A 17216-nucleotide genomic window follows, 5' to 3' on the forward strand; every position below is an offset into this window, starting at 1 on the left:
GATGCTAAAGCTGAAATTCCAGTACTATGGTCACCTCATGCGAAGAGTTGACTCATTGGAAAAGACTCTGATGCTGGGAGGGATTGGGGCAGGAGGAGAAGGGAACGGCAGAGGATGAGATGGCTGGATGGCATCACCGACTCGATGGACGTGAGTTTGAATGAACTCCGGGAGTTGGTGATGTACAGGGAGGCCTGGCGTGCTGCGGTTCATGGGGTCGAAAAGAGTCGGACACGACTGAGCGACTGAACTGAACTTTTTTAAAATCCCCACAACCTTGTGAGCTGTTCTGTCACCTCCTTTCTCTATTTCCCTCAGCACTTTGTTCATACCATTCACATAGCATTAAGAGATTTTATTATATTAATACCAAAGTTACAATGTCTGTTTCCCCTTTTCGGTGCCCAATATGCGCTCCTAAGAGCAGAGACTGTTCCTTACTCCTGTCTGTATTTCTGTATCAAACAGAGTATAATGCATAAGGCACAGTAGGACTCATTAGGTAACTGCTGTGTTTATACTCGGAGAAGGCAACGGCACCCCACTCCAGTACTCTTGCCTGGAAAATCCCATGGGTGGAGGAGCCTGGTAGGCTGCAGTCCATGGGGTTGCTAAGAGTCGGACACGACTGAGCGACTTCCCTTTCACTTTTCACTTTCATGCATTGGAGGAGGAAATGGCAACTCACTCCAGTGTTCTTGCCTGGAGAATCCAGGGACGAGTGGGCTGCAGTCTATGGGGTCGCACAGAGTCGAACACGACTGAAGTGACTTAGCAGCAGCAGCAGTAGCAGCAGTGTTTATACTAATTAAGCCAAATGTAATGTATCCTGTTGTATAGACTCAAAATGGTAAACTGACTGCATCCCGTGTCACCCCTCAAATTATCCAGGCAGACAAGTAAGTAGAAGTGATCCCAAAGAGGCCACTCGCCCTTTTAGCTTCCCAGGTATTCTAAATAATTACATTTAACCTCAGTTATCAGAGAAGGCAATGACACCCCACTCCAGTACTCTTGCCTGGAAAATCCCATGGACGGAGGAGCCTGGTGGGCTGCAGTCCATGGGGTCGCTGGGAGTCGGATATGACTGAGTGACTTCACTTCCACTTTTCACTTTCATGCATTGGAGAAGGAAATGGCAACCCACTCCAGTGTTCTTGCCTGGAGAATCCCAGGGATGGGGGAGCCTGATGGGCTGCCGTCTATGGGGTCGCACAGAGTCGGACACGACTGAAGCGACTTAGCAGCAGCAGTTGCAGCAGCAGCCTCAGTTATTAGGCTACATTGTTATATACGCTGACTCATTGGAAAAGACCCTGATGCTGGGAAAGATTGAGGGCAGGAGGAGGAGACGGCAGAGGATGAGATGGTTGGATGGCATCACCGACTCAATGGACATGGGTTTGAGTGAACTCCGGGAGTTGGTGATGGACAGGGAGGCCTGGCGTGCTGCGGTTCATGGGGTCGAAAAGAGTCGGACACGACTGAGCGACTGAACTGAACTGATTAGGCTACAAAGCAGGACTAGGTAGCAACCAGATGCAACATACTACTTTCATTGATCTAAAAAATACATAAAAACCATTTGTCAGATAAAGTTATTGTACATAGTACTATATTAAAGCCTGAAAAACATAAAAGAATACTGAGAAATAGCTCCTTTTCTCGTGAAATTTGCGGTTCTTTTTGCAGATGAGAGGAGTAATGATGAGTCTATGCATTGGGGCCCTCGGCCCTGATTGACTTCTTTTCCCAAATACTCCCAAAGGGTCTCTTGAAGCCATCTTTCTAGAACAAAGTTCCAATCCTAAGTCATAGTCCTGTATTGGAAGGGAAAAAAGAAAAAGCAGAGATTGCCCAGCTCCTGCCTCAGCTTCTCTGGCTTGCCCCTGAGCCATGGCCTCCAGCCCAGCTGAGCTCTCCTGACGTCCAAGCACCACTGTCCCTCCACACCTGCCTTCACTCTGTCTGGACCACGCGTCTATCTTTCCCCTATCTGAAGAGCGTTTCCTCATCTTTGATCACTCTGTCCCTCCCTTCCCGTAGTCTCACAGCTGTTTTCCCCACAATCTCATAATCCTTTTCAGTTCTTCTCACATTGCTCTGAAGTTACTGTATATCTCTTCCACTTGACTGGTCTTGTTCATTTTTGTATCCCCACCATTAACCTAGCATGGAGCTTTGAATACAATACCCCCCTTATAAATGTTTGTTGAATAAATTAATTTTAAAGGATATGGAAGAATCTGAATGACTAGATAAATGGCCAAACTTCAGAGGGTGGAAGTTTGAATCTAAGTGTAGAAAGACAGGCTTGGCAAAGGAGGTAAAAGCAAGCAAGAGAAATTAAGATAACAGAATTATTTCTCCTAGTTTCTACCATTAGATTGAATGTGTTCTGATTAAGAAGAATCAATGACACAAAATGCCTTAAAATTTTAAATGCATTTTCATATATATAATCTCAGTGTTTCATTTGTCTTCTTATCCTAACGCCTAACATCAGTTTTGGCACAGAATAGAAAGCCAGTCAGTGTTTGCAAAATGAGAGGAAGTATGGTGTAGGGGAAAAAGCATGGAAATTATAATTAGACAAAAGCCAGTGACATTAGTCAAGCTTTTAAAGTTCTCTACGCCTGGGTCAGTTACTTATTAACTAGTGATATTGTCTTCCTGCTAAGGGTGTAAGGAATAAAAACCTCTAGCACCTGATACTCAATATATAAATATTGCTTCCTCCCCTTGAATGAATGAATGAAGATGCCTTTACTACAGGGAAATTTTTGAGAGGGCTCCCAACTACATGTTGAAGGATTTAAATTTAGTACAATGAGAAATCACTGTAGGATTATAAAGGCATGAAGTGACTGAAGGAGGTTTCAAAGTTGATTATTCTGGCAGTAGGATGTAGAATACGGTTCATATCATAGAGGTATGCCCTGAACGTATGTGGGAGATATGAAGTCTTAGCCCAGAGAGGTAGTTCTGCAAATGGGAAGGAGGATCTCAACTTAAAGCAATGAGTATTACCATCTGGTGTTGACAACCCAAGTCATCTGCCACCGTAGGTCTTAAGTTACAGAACTACAGTCATAACTTTGCTCCAAAAGCAACTTAGGACTTGCTCTAGTACAAAAATTAATATCCAAATGAGATGCCTAGAAGTTAAAGCCTATATATAACAAAATATACAGACTTAAAAACCCTTCCATCACCCATTGTAATGTGGGTTGAGTTGTATTTTAAAATTTAAAGAAAAAGTTCAAAGTCAAACTTCCTGATCTTAGATAACTTACTTTATAACAAAAGAAATGCAACTTTAATATATTTGAAACTAGCATTGAAAAGGTCTCAAGCCGTTAAACCTGTAATACTTCTCAGCCTAAGATTTCTAAATTCACTAGCTGATCACGTTAGCTGCTGCTGCTGCTAAGTCACATCAGTCGTGTCTGACTCTGTGCGACCCCATGGACAGCAGCCCACCAGGCTCTGCCATCCCTGGGATTCCCCAGGCAAGAACACTGGAGTGGGTTGCCATTTCCTTCTCCAATGCATGAAAGTGAAAAGTGAAAGTGAAGTCACTCAGTCATGTCTGACTCTTAGCGACCCCATGGACTGCAGCCCACCAGGCACCTCCGTCCATGGGATTTTCCAGGCAAGAGTGCTGGAGTGGGTTGCCAGTGCCTTCTCCGATCACATTAGCTAGTAATACCTAATATCCAGAAGACCCACGCAGGTTCTCATTCTTCACATCCTACCTCAGCCTGCAGCTAGGGTTGCTAGATTCTCATAGGCAAGCTCAGTCTTGTCTCTTATCTTGAAACACAATCTTGACCTTAGAGGGTACTAACTCTTTGCATCTACCTTTTGCTCTAACATTCTGAGCCAGATCTGATGCCAGCTGCAATACGAATATTGATGAAAAGCCAATTAATCCAGTTTTAAAGACTTAGGAATTCACTGGAGTATGAACTAAACTAAAGGATAGCTGGCTCAGTCAATAATAAAATCTAAGAGCAACATTGCAACTTTACATTTCTCCAGAACAGTTTTACCAGTCAGCCTGTAGTCTCACCTTCCTTACTATTGTTCATTGCAAGACAAGGGGAAATTGTAGCCCTGTGTGTGAGTGTGTGTGTGTTTGTGTGTGTGTATTAGAAGTAATTTCAAACAAGAAGATCTGATCCACAGTTATCAGAACTATTCAGGTAGAAGGTGAATAGCTGTCAGGGCTCATAAAATCACAGGGTTGATGGCGAGCTAAAGGTTTTTGGCCTGCTAGCTCCCAAAGCAGAATCTTTGCTCCATATCAATGACAGCTTAGCCCCCAACCTCAGACTGGGCACCACCAGGAAAAGGAAAAAATGCTTCTTTGCCAGGACAGCCCTTTATCAACAACTCTAGACCTAAACCAAGTCTTCAGAAACCTGCCTCCTTAAAATTTGCCCACACTGATCCTTTTTCTGCCCTCTTGAGGCAGGTAAAGTAACAACAGTCACCTTCCACATGACTTCCCTGTCCATGAATTGACTATACCTGTCACACCTGTTCTCTTTTCCTGGATAAACTTGCTGAACTCTTCATCTCATCCACATAGCTTCCAGATCTCTCTTCATCCTTTTCTTCCACCACCTCTAGTTACCTACTTGTTCAATAGCTCTGAAACCGGCATATTCAGATTCTATCTGTAGTATTTCAAGTATGATCAGCACACAGTCACAAAGTGGTACCCCTTCTGGCTTTAATTTAGACAAAATGTTTGTATCATTACAGTTTAATATTGTGTTAATTTTCTTAGCAGACTCTTTGTTCTGTTAACTTGTTCTTTCTTCTTCCATAAAAAGTTGTCAACTTTTTATGGCGTACATCAGGAATACAACTGACTTTAATTAATTTGAATTAATGTTAAGTTGTTGAATATTTAAGTTTATTAAATTTCATTTTTAAGTTTCATTATTATGTTCCAGCCTATCTAGTACTTCCTGGACATTCAGTCTATCATCAAAAAACCTTTCCCAGCTTTGCCACATTAAATAAGTATGACAAGCATGATTTCTATGTTCCCATTCAAGTCACTAAAAAAAGCACAAAAAAGGCCAAGAACTACTAGTAATTTTTCTCAGACTGGGAAAAAAAAAAAAAAGCTATAAATCTGTCCATCACACTGACTTACTCTGAACTCCACACAACAGGGGAGCCAGTTGGGTCTGACTTCCTTCATAGTCATTGTTATCACTCTTGCTCACACTCACACCTGATTTATTCCTATGATCACTTTTTCTTCCTAAGATGTCAAGACTTCAGTATGGCACACAGGTCTCTTCACACCAGGTGTGCTAAATATTATCTTCCTCAAATTCAAAATTTGGCCTGGATAGAAACACATGTAGATATATTTGTCCTTCACGGAGAAATGAAGCAAAGAAGTATCTTTAGCTCAGGCTGCATGCCTCAGATACAAACCATTGTAGTCAAGGAAAGATCCTGAGATTTGACCAGAAAGCAATGAGGTGGAAAAAGAAAACGTACTGCAGAGCCTGCTGGGCCCATTCTGTCTGTGAAGAGCTGGATATCATATTTGAAATTGTTTCTTGTCTTTTTGTGTATTTACTGTAATATTTCTTTTATTAATAGTTATTAGAAGCATATTTATTGGTATTTCACATATAATCTGTGTGCCTCAGAACTCAGGGTAACTCAGGGGGTAAATCACATATGGTATTCATTAATACCCTTTTTCTGACTCTGACTGCCACAATTATTGCAGGACGTCTCACTACCCTCATACTCTTCCTGGTTCTTTCTAGAAGTTTCATGTGAGTTTACGAGCACATTTTTTCAGCTTTCTTCAGTAACTTATTAACCCAGCCAGAGCAGCTAATATGGCATGTCCCACGGTACTGAGCCTTCTGCTGTGGGTGAAACCTGAAGAGCCCATCCAGCTTACCCCATGAGGCCAGCACCACCCTGGGACAGGGCTTCCCTGGTGGCTCAGATGGTAAAAGAATCTCCCCGTAATGCAGGAGACCCAGTTTGACCCCTGGGTTGGGAAGATCTCCTGGAGTAGGAAATGGCAACCCACTCCAGTATTCTTGACTGGAGAACTCCATAGACAGAACAGCCTGATAGGCTGTGTCCATGGGGTCACAAAGAGTCAGAACATGACTGAGCAGCTAACACTTCACTTCACCCTGGGATAGACTCAATTCTCTTTCTCCTTCTGGACAATGTATATAATTAACACACAACACTGTCTAAGTTTAAGGTGTATAGCATAATTATTTGATTTATAAACATCATGTAGTGATTATCAGCACGTTTAGTGACCATCTGTTATCTCATATACAGAATTACAGACATAAAAATGAAATTTGTCTTGTGTTGAGAATTCTTAGGATTTAGTCTCAACAACTTTCATATACAACATTTCATATACATATAGATTTCATATATTTATCGTGTTGTACATTACATCTCTAGTATTTATTTATCTCACAACTGCAAATTTGTACCTTTTGACTGCCTTCATCCAATTCCCCTTCCTGCCTCTAGTAACCACGAGTCTGATCTTGTTTTCTATGAGTTAGCTTGTTTGTTTTTAAAATATAATTGACCTAAAATATAGATGACCTATAGTTCTCATTACACAACATAGTAATTCAACATTTCTATATGTTTCAAAATGATCACTAGGATAAGTCTAGTTATAATATGTCACTGAAAAAGATATTACATAGTTATTGACTATATTCCCCACATTGTACATTTCATACCTGTGATTCATTCATTTTGCGACTAGAAGTTTGTAAATCTTAATCTCCCTCACCTATTTCTTTGCTCCCCCTGCACCTCTTTCCTCTGACAAACACTTATTTGTTCTCTGTATCTATAACTGTTTATATTTTGTTATGTTTGTTTATTTGGGGATTTTTTTTAGATTTCACATATAATGATCTGATCTGATCTGATAATGAAATCACATAGCATATATCTTTCACTGATTTATTACACTTAGCATAATAACCTCAAGTTCCATCCTTGTCAAAAATGGCAGAATTTCATTCCTTCTCATGACAATAATATTCCATTATATATATTAATATATTGTTGTGAACAATGCTGCAAAGAATATGTGAGTACAAATATCTCTTGTACAAATATCAAGAAATTTTGATCTTCCCTTCGCTCAGTCGTGTCCGACTCTTTGCAACCCCATGGACAGTACCCTACCAGGCTCCGCCATCCATGGGATTCTCCAGGCAAGAATACTGGAGTGGGCTGCCATTTCCTTCTCCAGGGGATCTTCCCAACCCAGGGATCAAACCTGGGTCTCCTGCATTGCAGACAGACGCTTTACCGTCTGAGCCACCAGGGAAGCCATATTAATATATTGTTGTGAACAATGCTGCAAAGCAAGAATACTGGAGTGGGCTGCCATTTCCTTCTCCAGGGGATCTTCCCAACCCAGGGATCAAACCTGGGTCTCCTGCATTGCAGACAGACGCTTTACCGTCTGAGCCACCAGGGAAGCCATATTAATATATTGTTGTGAACAATGCTGCAAAGAATATGTGAGTACAAATATCTCTTCAAGATTCTAATTTCATTTTTTTTCAGGATATATAACCAAAAGTGGAATTTCTGGATCATATGGTAGCTCTATTTTTAATGTTTTGAGGAACCGCCATACTGTGTTCCATAGTGGCAGTGCCAATTTACATTCCCACTAATGGTGTTGAAAATTCCCTTTTCTCCACATACTCACCAACACTGTTTTCTGTTGCTTTCTGATAATAGCCATTCTAACAGATGTGAGAGGGTAATCGCTCATTATGGTTTTGATTGGCATTAATTCTTTTTTTAATATTTGGTAGAATTCATCAGGGAAACCATATAACCCTGGTTTTTTTGTGGTGGTTGTTCTTGGGAGATTTTGATGATTGAGTCAATTTCTTTACTCTTTATTGGTCTGTTCAGATTTTCTATTTCTTCATGATTCAGTAAGTGTATGTTTCTAGGAATTTATTCATTTCTTCTATGTTATCCAATTTGTTAGTATATAAATGTTCATAGTAGTTATTTCTGCACTATCAGTGGTGATGTCTCCTCCTTCATTTCTGATTTTATTCATTTGAGTCTTCTCTCTCATCTTTTATTTGTTAGCTTAGCTAAGGATTTATTTTATTTTTTTCAAATGACCAGCTCAGTGTTATTGATCTTTCCTATTGCTTTTCTTGTCTCTAATTCACTTATTGAATTAACCAAAATTTCCCTTTGGTTTTTAAGTAAAAATAAAAGACACAAATTTACTTTTTACCAAGAACTTTATGAAACAACATATTCACCATTTTGTTCCACCACTTTCTGCCGTTTTTCAGACAACTTCATAATTCCATCTTCCCAAAACATTTTATCTTTTTTGAGCAAAGAACTGTTCCAGGTGCCTTCTACAGTTTTCCAGGGAATTGAATTTTTTTCCATTAAGAGAATTTTGTAAAGATGTAAATAAACGAATATCCAAACCTGCAATGTCGGGTGAATACAGCAGATGAATCAGAACTTCCCAGTCAGGCTGTATAGCACTTATCGGCTGATCATCAAAGAAACATGAGGTCTTGTGTTATTCTGATGGAAAATTATGCATTTCTGTTGACTAATTCCAGAAACCTTCATTTGGTTTAATTGGGAGCAGTACTTGAAATTAATCATCTGGTTTTCTGGAAGGAATAGAGGACTCCCTTCCAATCCCATCACATACACAGCATCACCTTCTTTGGATGAAGACTGGTCTTTGGTGTGGTTGGTGGTGGTTCATTTTGCTTGTTCCACAATCTCTTCCATTTCACATTATTGTTAAGTATCCACTTTTCATCACCTGTCATAATTTTTTTTAAATACAGAACATTTTTTGTTATGTTTCAGTAGAGAATTGCAAGCAGAAATATGATCAAGAAGGTTTTTTTTCCTGCTTAACTTATGTAGAACCCAAATATCAAAGTGATTAACATGCCAATCTGGTGCAGATGATTTTCAACACTTGATTTGGATATTCTGAGTATCTCAGCTGTCTCCCATGTGGTATAACATCGATTGTTCTCAATTAATGTATCGATGTAATCCCTATCGACTTCAACGGATCTACCCAACTGTGAAACATTGTTGAACAAGAAATCTCAGCATGACTCTTCACAAACCACTTCTGACATGTTCGATCAGTCACAGCACCTTCTCCATACATTGCACAGATCTTTTTTTGTGTTTAAGTTGGATTTTTACCTTTCTTGGAATAATTAACTATAACATGCTGAAAATGTTGCTCTTTTTTCTTCCATCTTCAATATTAAATGGCTACCCATTTATTTAACTTACATGTAGAGTACATCAAATGAAATGCCAGGCTGGATAAATCATAAGCTGGAATCAAGACTGCCAGGAGAAATACCAATGACTTCAGATATGCAGACAATATCACTCTAATGGCAGAATGTGAAGAGAAACTAAAGTGCCTCTTGATGAAGGTGAAAGAGGAAAGTGGAAAAGCTGGCTTAAAACTCAACATTCAAAATACTAACAACCCAGTTCCATCACTTCATGGCAAATAGATGGGGAAACAATGAGAGACTTTATTTTCTTGGGCTTTATTTTCTTCGGGCTCTAAAACCACTGTAGATGGTGAATGCAGCCATGAAATTAAAAGAATTCCTTGGAGGAAAAGCTATGACAAAACTAGACAGTGTATTAGAAAGCAGAGACTTCACTTTGCCAACAAAGTATATATAGTCAAAGCTATGGTTTTTCCAGTAGTCATGTATGGATGTGAGAGTTGGACCATAAAGAAGGCTGAGCACCGAAGAATTAATGCTTTTGAACTGTGGTGTTGGAGAAGACTCTTGAGAGTCCCGTGGCAGGCAAGGAGATCAAACCAGTCCATCCTAAAGGAAATCAATCCTGAATATTCATTGGAAGGACTGATGCTGAAGCTGAAGCTCCAATACTTTGGCCACCTGATGCAAAGAGCTGACTTACTGGAAAAAGACCCTGATGCTGGGAAAGATTGAAGGCAGGAGGAGAAGGGGATGACAGAGGACAAGATGATTGGATGACATCACTGACTTAATGGACTTGAGTTTGACCAAGCTCCATGAGATGGTGAAGGACAGGAAGGCCTGATGTGTTGCAGTCCATGGGGTCGCAAAGAGTCAGACATGACTGAATGACTGAAAAAAAAAAAAAAAAAAAACCTGACATATCTATAGAATAAGATGACATCTTAAGTCACTTTAGCTCTAACTTTCTGTGATTCTATGAATGAATTAATTAATATTTTGGTAAACAAAACATATTTCTACTTTGTCCATAAAGATATCACTATATTTGTATCTAGACTGTTCTGCTAGTTTAGTAATCATATCAATAAGATTAACCTGATATGCCTTATTTGAATGAGCTTATGTGGCTCCTAGTGATTCATTCTCAATTCCTCTCACTGCCCAACTGCAAATTATTCAACAGACTAGAGCTGTAGTGGGGATTGTTACATTAGACTGGGAGACGTCTCTAAATTTCATCATATTATAAAAAGGAGGAAGGTTTTTCAAAAGAAATGTTATCATATACTTTTTATCAGAAGTATATATGGCATATACAAGGTCAGCCCTACGAGGAGATAACCATGTATTGGATTGTTACAAATTAAGGGGAGTTAATTTGATCTCCACTTCATTTGTAACATGTGAATCGGACCACCTTATTAGTCATAAGATCATAAATGAAAGTCTAAATGAGAGATAGGTCAAAATAACATTATTGTTGGAACATTACAGTCAATATGATTTAAAAAAAGTCTATGAATGAATTACATTGATATCTATAATGCAAAGAGAGGCTGATCTTTAATGAACACATTGATGTTCTGTCTATAACAGAGATTTTCAGGATGGTAGAAATCAAGAGCATAGAGGGTATTTCAAGAGTGTAAAGTGTCTTTGTATGCACCTCAAATTATTCTATCTACTTAGCTTTTGACTCCTCCCTATATGGCAGTAATTGCAATGAGCACTTTCCACTCTTTGTTTTCTTAGTATTAAAATTCACAAAGAGGTAAATGGTGTGTGTGGTGGCCATGAAATATAACCCTCTCAGATCTCCTGCTCTAAGGAGCATAGTTGACTGATAATTCCAGCTGCCTTGCCCCTGGATCCACCACCACATTCTATGAGGCCACATTTTCTCCAGGCTGCTCACAGTGAGTGAACACGTGGTATGAAGGCATGAAATCAGAGGTATGAAGATTCCTTCAGGGCATGGGGTTTTATAATGAGTGGCTTTGTGGCTTCCCTGGTGGCTCAGATGGTAAAGTGTCTGCCTACAATGTGGGAGACCCAGGTTAGATCCCTGGGTTGGGAAGATCCCCTGGAGAAGGAAATGGCAACTCACTCCAGTACCCTTGCCTGGAAAATCCCACGGACAGAGGAGTCTGGCAGGCTACAGTCCATGGGGTCGCAAAGAGTCAGACACGACTGAGCAACTTCACTTTCTTTTGGGCTTCCCAGGTGGCACTACTGGTAAAGAACTCACCTGCCAATGCGAGAGACGTAAGAGATGCAGGTTTGATCCCTGGGTTGGGAAGATCCCCTGGAGGAGGCTAAGGCAACCCCCTCAAGTATTCCTTCCTGGAGAATCCCCATGGACAGAGGAGCCTGGTGGACTATAGTCCATAGGGTTGGACAGAGTCAAACACAACTGAAGCGACTTAGCATGTCTGCAATGGTTCAAAGACTCCTCTTTGGGCTGGCCAAAACTTTGTTAGAATTGAGATATAGTCTTGAGTCTCTTCTCACCCAGTCCTACTGAATCCTTTCTCCTCTCCTTTCACAGGTATCAGACCTGCATTGAAGTCTGAGGCTTTCCTTACCTACACCTACTTTTTCTCCCTTTATTTTTCACAGGAGTTTCCCCCAGTAAATCTCTTGCATGTCTAATATTGTGTTCACCTCTGCCTCTTAGGGGATGTTATTTAACATAATATGGAAAATTAAGAACTTCACTAGCTACTATCACTGAAATTTTTGGAAATAAATTAACTGTCCTCCTAGATATTTTGGTTTTACTGTAAGAAAACAAGAATTAAGGTCATTGAATATATTATTTTGAAGAGGATAGCAACTGTATTTCATCTTACTAATGCCAGTGTTGGATATTTTCCTCCAAATCTACTCTCTCCCTTGCTCTGTGTTTCCAAAGACCAGCCTCATTCACGGGGCTCACATCAACAGGCTTTCTTGCTTTCTAGCTTCTGGCTGGGTTTCGCCATAAGAAATACACATGAATACGGGAGAACAGGAAGGTTGTGTGGTTGTGTTTTTATTTTCCAGGCTCCCTCCATGTCAAGCCACAGGCTGGCATTAGTATGCTCTTCTACCAAAGGCAACAGCTCCTATCAAGATGCTGAAGGTGGTAACAGAGTCGCAAATACTTCATCACACCCTGTTGCTTTCTAACCTTGCCCACACTTTGTGGTCAGTCCCTTTGTTAAACTCTCTTCTGTTTCCTACTTGTTTTCTGCTAGAACTCAAGGTGATATTTAAAAACTCCCTGGTCCTTCTGGGGGTATAAAGCAGGTAATGACTATTTTTACAAGTCCTTTTCTCTATTTATTTACTAGATTACATTTTCTGTTTGGTATGCTATCTCATCTTTGCTTGCTGGGTTTATATCTATTCTTAGGAAGTAGAATGCCAATGGTGATACTGTGTTGAAAACATAGTTTATTTTTACTGTTGTTGAGATGTAAAATGATGTGGATTATAATCGTAACATTATACATTTTATTCACATTCAATATTTTTTCACATAAAATCTATATAGATATATTTTTATCATTTATGAACTTTTCTCTGTGTTATATTTAAACAGAAAGGTTTAAGTCTTTATGATATATGCTACATTATTTGCAGAAGTAATAAAAAGAAAAATAAGACTTTATAATTAAATCACTATCTAACATTCATTTAGGCCTATATACTTCCCCATGAAAATTGCTTTAGTTGCATTTAACAAGTTTTGATATGGAGCAATTTAATAGGAATTTAGATCTAATTATTTTCAAATGTCTATGATTATTTCTTAATTAATATACAAATTATTCAGAAATATATTTTTAAATTTCCAAATACAAGGATATTTTATCTATTAAATGATCTTCAACTTTTTGTGAGCTAGTATTTGATAAATTTCTTTTTATTAGTGCAAATATAAGAAAATATATATGTCTAATTACTGAGTACATGGTTCCAAATATGTATTAGACCAAAGGCATTTGAAGTGTTTTTGAAACTTCTATATCCTTATTTATGTTCTTCTATTGTATCTATTAGTTATTGAAAGAGATACCTTAGTATCTGCATTTAATAACTAAAGAATAAATCCACTTTACTCTTTATTGTTGTATAATAAACTATTTTGTCCATCCAGTATTTCTCGGTGTTTGTGGCCGATTTTCACTATTAGCTTTGTCCACTGACCTTCTGGAAGTGAAAACCTCTGCAACTAATATGTTTGTATTATTCCTCTTTCACAAGTGAGGAAACAGAGGCATGGAAAATTTAAAGCATTTGCCTCATGTCATACATGTAGCAAGTGGCATTTCCAGGAGTTAAACCTAGTGGCCTGTAGCCATGTGCTCTATTGACATTCTTTATCATCATCATTATTATCATCACAGTATTTATAAATGACTCTGCCTATTTTCTAGTAATAATATAATTTAGTAGTACTAAAGTATCCAAGTCTGTGGTAGAGGGAATGAGAGTGAGTGCTGACTTTATTTTTTAGCTAGTTTCCCTCCTGGCAGCAAAATGCCTCCAGCAGTTCTAGACCACGTAGCTCCACATCACACCACCCAGGAGAAGATGCAGTCTTTTCCAGGAGACCCCAAGACAAAACAAGGAGGCGTCTCTTTCCAAAAATCCCTAGTAAATGCACCCTAGCACCGAGTTGGTTCTGATTAGGTAATGTGTCAATTCTTAAGTCAGTCATGGTACCCTGGGCAAAGGGATATAGTGATTGTTTAAATCAATTTGGACATATCTCTAGAACTCACAGTGGAGTCAGTCTCACCAAAAACACGGGAGCAGGCTTCTCAAAGGAAATATCATGAAATATTCCCAGAAACAGAGGAATAGATGTTTCGTGACAATGGATATTAGGTAAGCAGAGAGGATGGGAGGGTGTTCCAGCAATAGATAAGCAAAAGGAAAGTGTGAAGTGAGCATGATAGATAGAATGTTAAGAAAGGACTACAGTAAATCTATTATTGTTATAACACAGGAAAATTTTCCACGTAGAGAGCCAAGCTACCAATTCTTTCTGATTTTTCTTCTCCCTCTAAACAGAACATATTTTGCTCTTAGAACAAAGAATGTGCTTCAGAGCCACAGTCTCTGGGATCACAATCATTCCTCATCCTTAATTTACTGCAATCAGACTTTGCTCTCAGCCCTCCATGGAAATGTTTTCTGATTCCCAATCAAGGCCTCCCAGGGATCGAGAGAGGTCAGAGTACCAGAGTCTTAAACAAGGGGGAGCAAGAGCAATAGATCACCCCCTAAAAACATTCTCTCCAAGTGGCATCCTTGGAAGAAAGTTCATGGTAGAAGCAGTGTGAAAGAGAACCCAGTGAGTTTATTATGTTTACAGCAGTGCTCAGGTAATAAGCCAAATGGCAAATAGGGAAGTAGGAAGGGGTTTTTAATTTAACCATTTTAATACAATGGTTTCCTCACCAAGCAATGGTGCAGCGTTAGTCCTTAGATCAGGCTTGTCTTCAGATTTGTACCATCTGACGGTAGAACCTAGCTAACTGTGGGAGTGTTTCCTTTTCTTTTTAAAAAATATTTATTTGGCTGCACTGGGTCTTAGTTGTGGCATCTGGGATCTAGTTCACCAACCAGGGATTGAACCCGGATCCTCTGCTTTGGAAGCTTAGATTCTTAACCACTGAACCACCAGGGAAGTCCTGTGGGAGCATTTTCATGTGAGGATCTCGGTATATTAAAAGTTGCTGCTGCTGCTGCTAAGTCGCTTCAGTTGTGTCCGACTCTGTGCGACCCCATAGACGGCAGCCCACCAGGCTCCCCCGTCCCTGGGATTCTCCAGGCAAGAACACTGGAGTGGGTTGCCATTTCCTTCTCCAATGCATGAAAGTGAAAAGTGAAGGTGAAGTTGCTCAGTTGTATCTGACTCTTAGCAACCCCATGGACTGCAGCCTACCAGGCTCCCCCGTCCCTGGGATTCTCCAGGCAAGAACACTAGAGTGGGGTGCCATTTCCTTCTCCAATGCATGGAAGTGAAAAGTGAAAGTGAAGTTGCTCAGTCGGGGGATAACAAAACAGTTCACAAAAATTGGGGGTTATTTTATCTAGTTACACTTAACAAATTAATGCTTTCATACTCAGAAATATGCCCATGTTATGGGATATGTGTCACCAGACTATAAGGTGGGAATATATCAGGATTATTCAAGGACTAGCAATAAGATCACTATATTTATAGGGTAGCAAGGAAGGGGTAGGCTTCAAGGGCCAGTACTTCCCTGGTGGCTCAGATGGTAAAGACTGCCTGCAATGCAGGAGACACAGGCTCGATCCGTGGGTCAGGAAGATCCCCTGGAAAAGGGAATGGCAACCCACTCCAGTATTCTTGACTGGAAAATTCCATGGACAGAGGAGCTTGGTGGGCTATAGTCCATGGGGTCACAGAGTCTAACACGACTGAGCAACTAACACTTTGACTTTTCAAGCAAGGGGTGGACCAGTAGAAGATAAGTTTGGGAGGAGGATATGAGAGCCCAGAGGGTGGAGGGTCCTGGAGGCACTGCCTGAATGAAATGCGGAGCTTTTGGTGGATTTGGAACAGAGCACAAGAGTAGCATGAACTGACTTGGGTTTCAGCCAGTCTAGCTTCTGTGGAGAACAGACTATTGGAAGCTAGAGTAGAGGCAAGGAGAACAGACAGGAGACTTGCAGTAATCTGGGTGTAAGATAATGGACAAACGTGGGAGATGGGAAGATTCTGTTTGTATTCTGAAGGCAGAGCAAATAGGATTTGTTGATAGATTAGATATGGGGGGAGGGTGTAAAAGAAAGGGTGATGAGATGATTCCAAGGTATTTGGCCCAAGTAACTGGAAGAATGGTGTTACCATCAGCCAAGACAGGGAACAGGATCCAGGAGACAACCAGAGTTCAGTTTAGGGCATGTTGAGTGTGAGATGCCTGTTAGATTTCTGGATTTAACTGGTTGTCTGATCTAAGGGAAGCCCCTTAACTTCTCTAGGCTTCATCTGCAAAATGAGACATTTGGGCCAGAAAAACTTCAAAGTCCCTCCAGCATTTATTTGATTCTAAATTTCACTTAGCTAAGTTGATTTTGTGCTGTATTTTAGAGTAAATTTTAGTTTTGCAATTTGAAACAGGGAGGTCAGAGTAAGCCTCGTTGGAAAAATCACTTTTAGACAAAGGAAATATAGAAGCTAACCATGAAAGAGTGTTCCATGCTGAGAAAAGCACCTGTGCATGGGTCCTGAGGTAAGAGTGAGAGTGAACCCGTTCATAAAATGGTTCAATTTGAGAAATACGGGTTAAATACAAGGCACACACTGGACCAATAAAACCCACAGAGAGCAGAAAGTCTATAATGAAGGGAAAAAGAGACATTAAAAAGTCTTAAAGGATTCAAAAGCTAGTGGAACATCAAACAGCTTTTAGAAAAACAGCAATTTGATGATTCAAGCATAAATGAATGAGAAACATAAGAATTACTTTTCCTCTTAAATTGCTCTGAATAAAAATTTAGACATAAAAGTCCTGGCAAATATGGTTTAGATGGTTTTGTAACCCTTTGCTCCTCTTTGGAAAACTCAACATTTTAAAATTTCAAATTAAGTTTTTGTAAACAATCTTGAATTCAGCAATAATGAAACAATTTGATGTTTGAAGAACTAATGCCAAGCACATCAAAGAACAGGATAACTACTAGAAAAATAATACAAATCATGAAATAATGAAGTTTCCAATTATATTACAATTCTTTTTAATACAGTTAGGAGCTTTAAAATTTAATAAAAGCAAGGACGATTTCACCATGAAATAGACAAAATCTTTTTGCTTTTGGTATTGTCTAGAATGTAGGCTAAGTACATTTTTTTTTTTCTGTTCC

General features: G+C 39.6%; 1 long non-coding RNA gene across 4 annotated transcripts in view; it reads right to left on the reverse strand.

The window, feature by feature from the left end:
* Positions 1-8347: 8347 nt before the first annotated feature.
* Positions 8348-17216, reverse strand: part of LOC129643888 (uncharacterized) — a 108455-nt gene continuing 99586 nt past the window's right edge. For all 4 annotated transcript variants that reach the window (XR_008710585.1, XR_008710582.1, XR_008710584.1 and 1 more), the window contains one exon: positions 8348-10217. This is a non-coding gene — a long non-coding RNA (uncharacterized LOC129643888). The remainder of the gene's footprint in view (positions 10218-17216) is intronic.

Source organism: Bubalus kerabau, chromosome 2 (genome assembly GCF_029407905.1).
Source record: "Bubalus kerabau isolate K-KA32 ecotype Philippines breed swamp buffalo chromosome 2, PCC_UOA_SB_1v2, whole genome shotgun sequence".
NCBI lineage: Eukaryota > Metazoa > Chordata > Mammalia > Artiodactyla > Bovidae > Bubalus > Bubalus kerabau.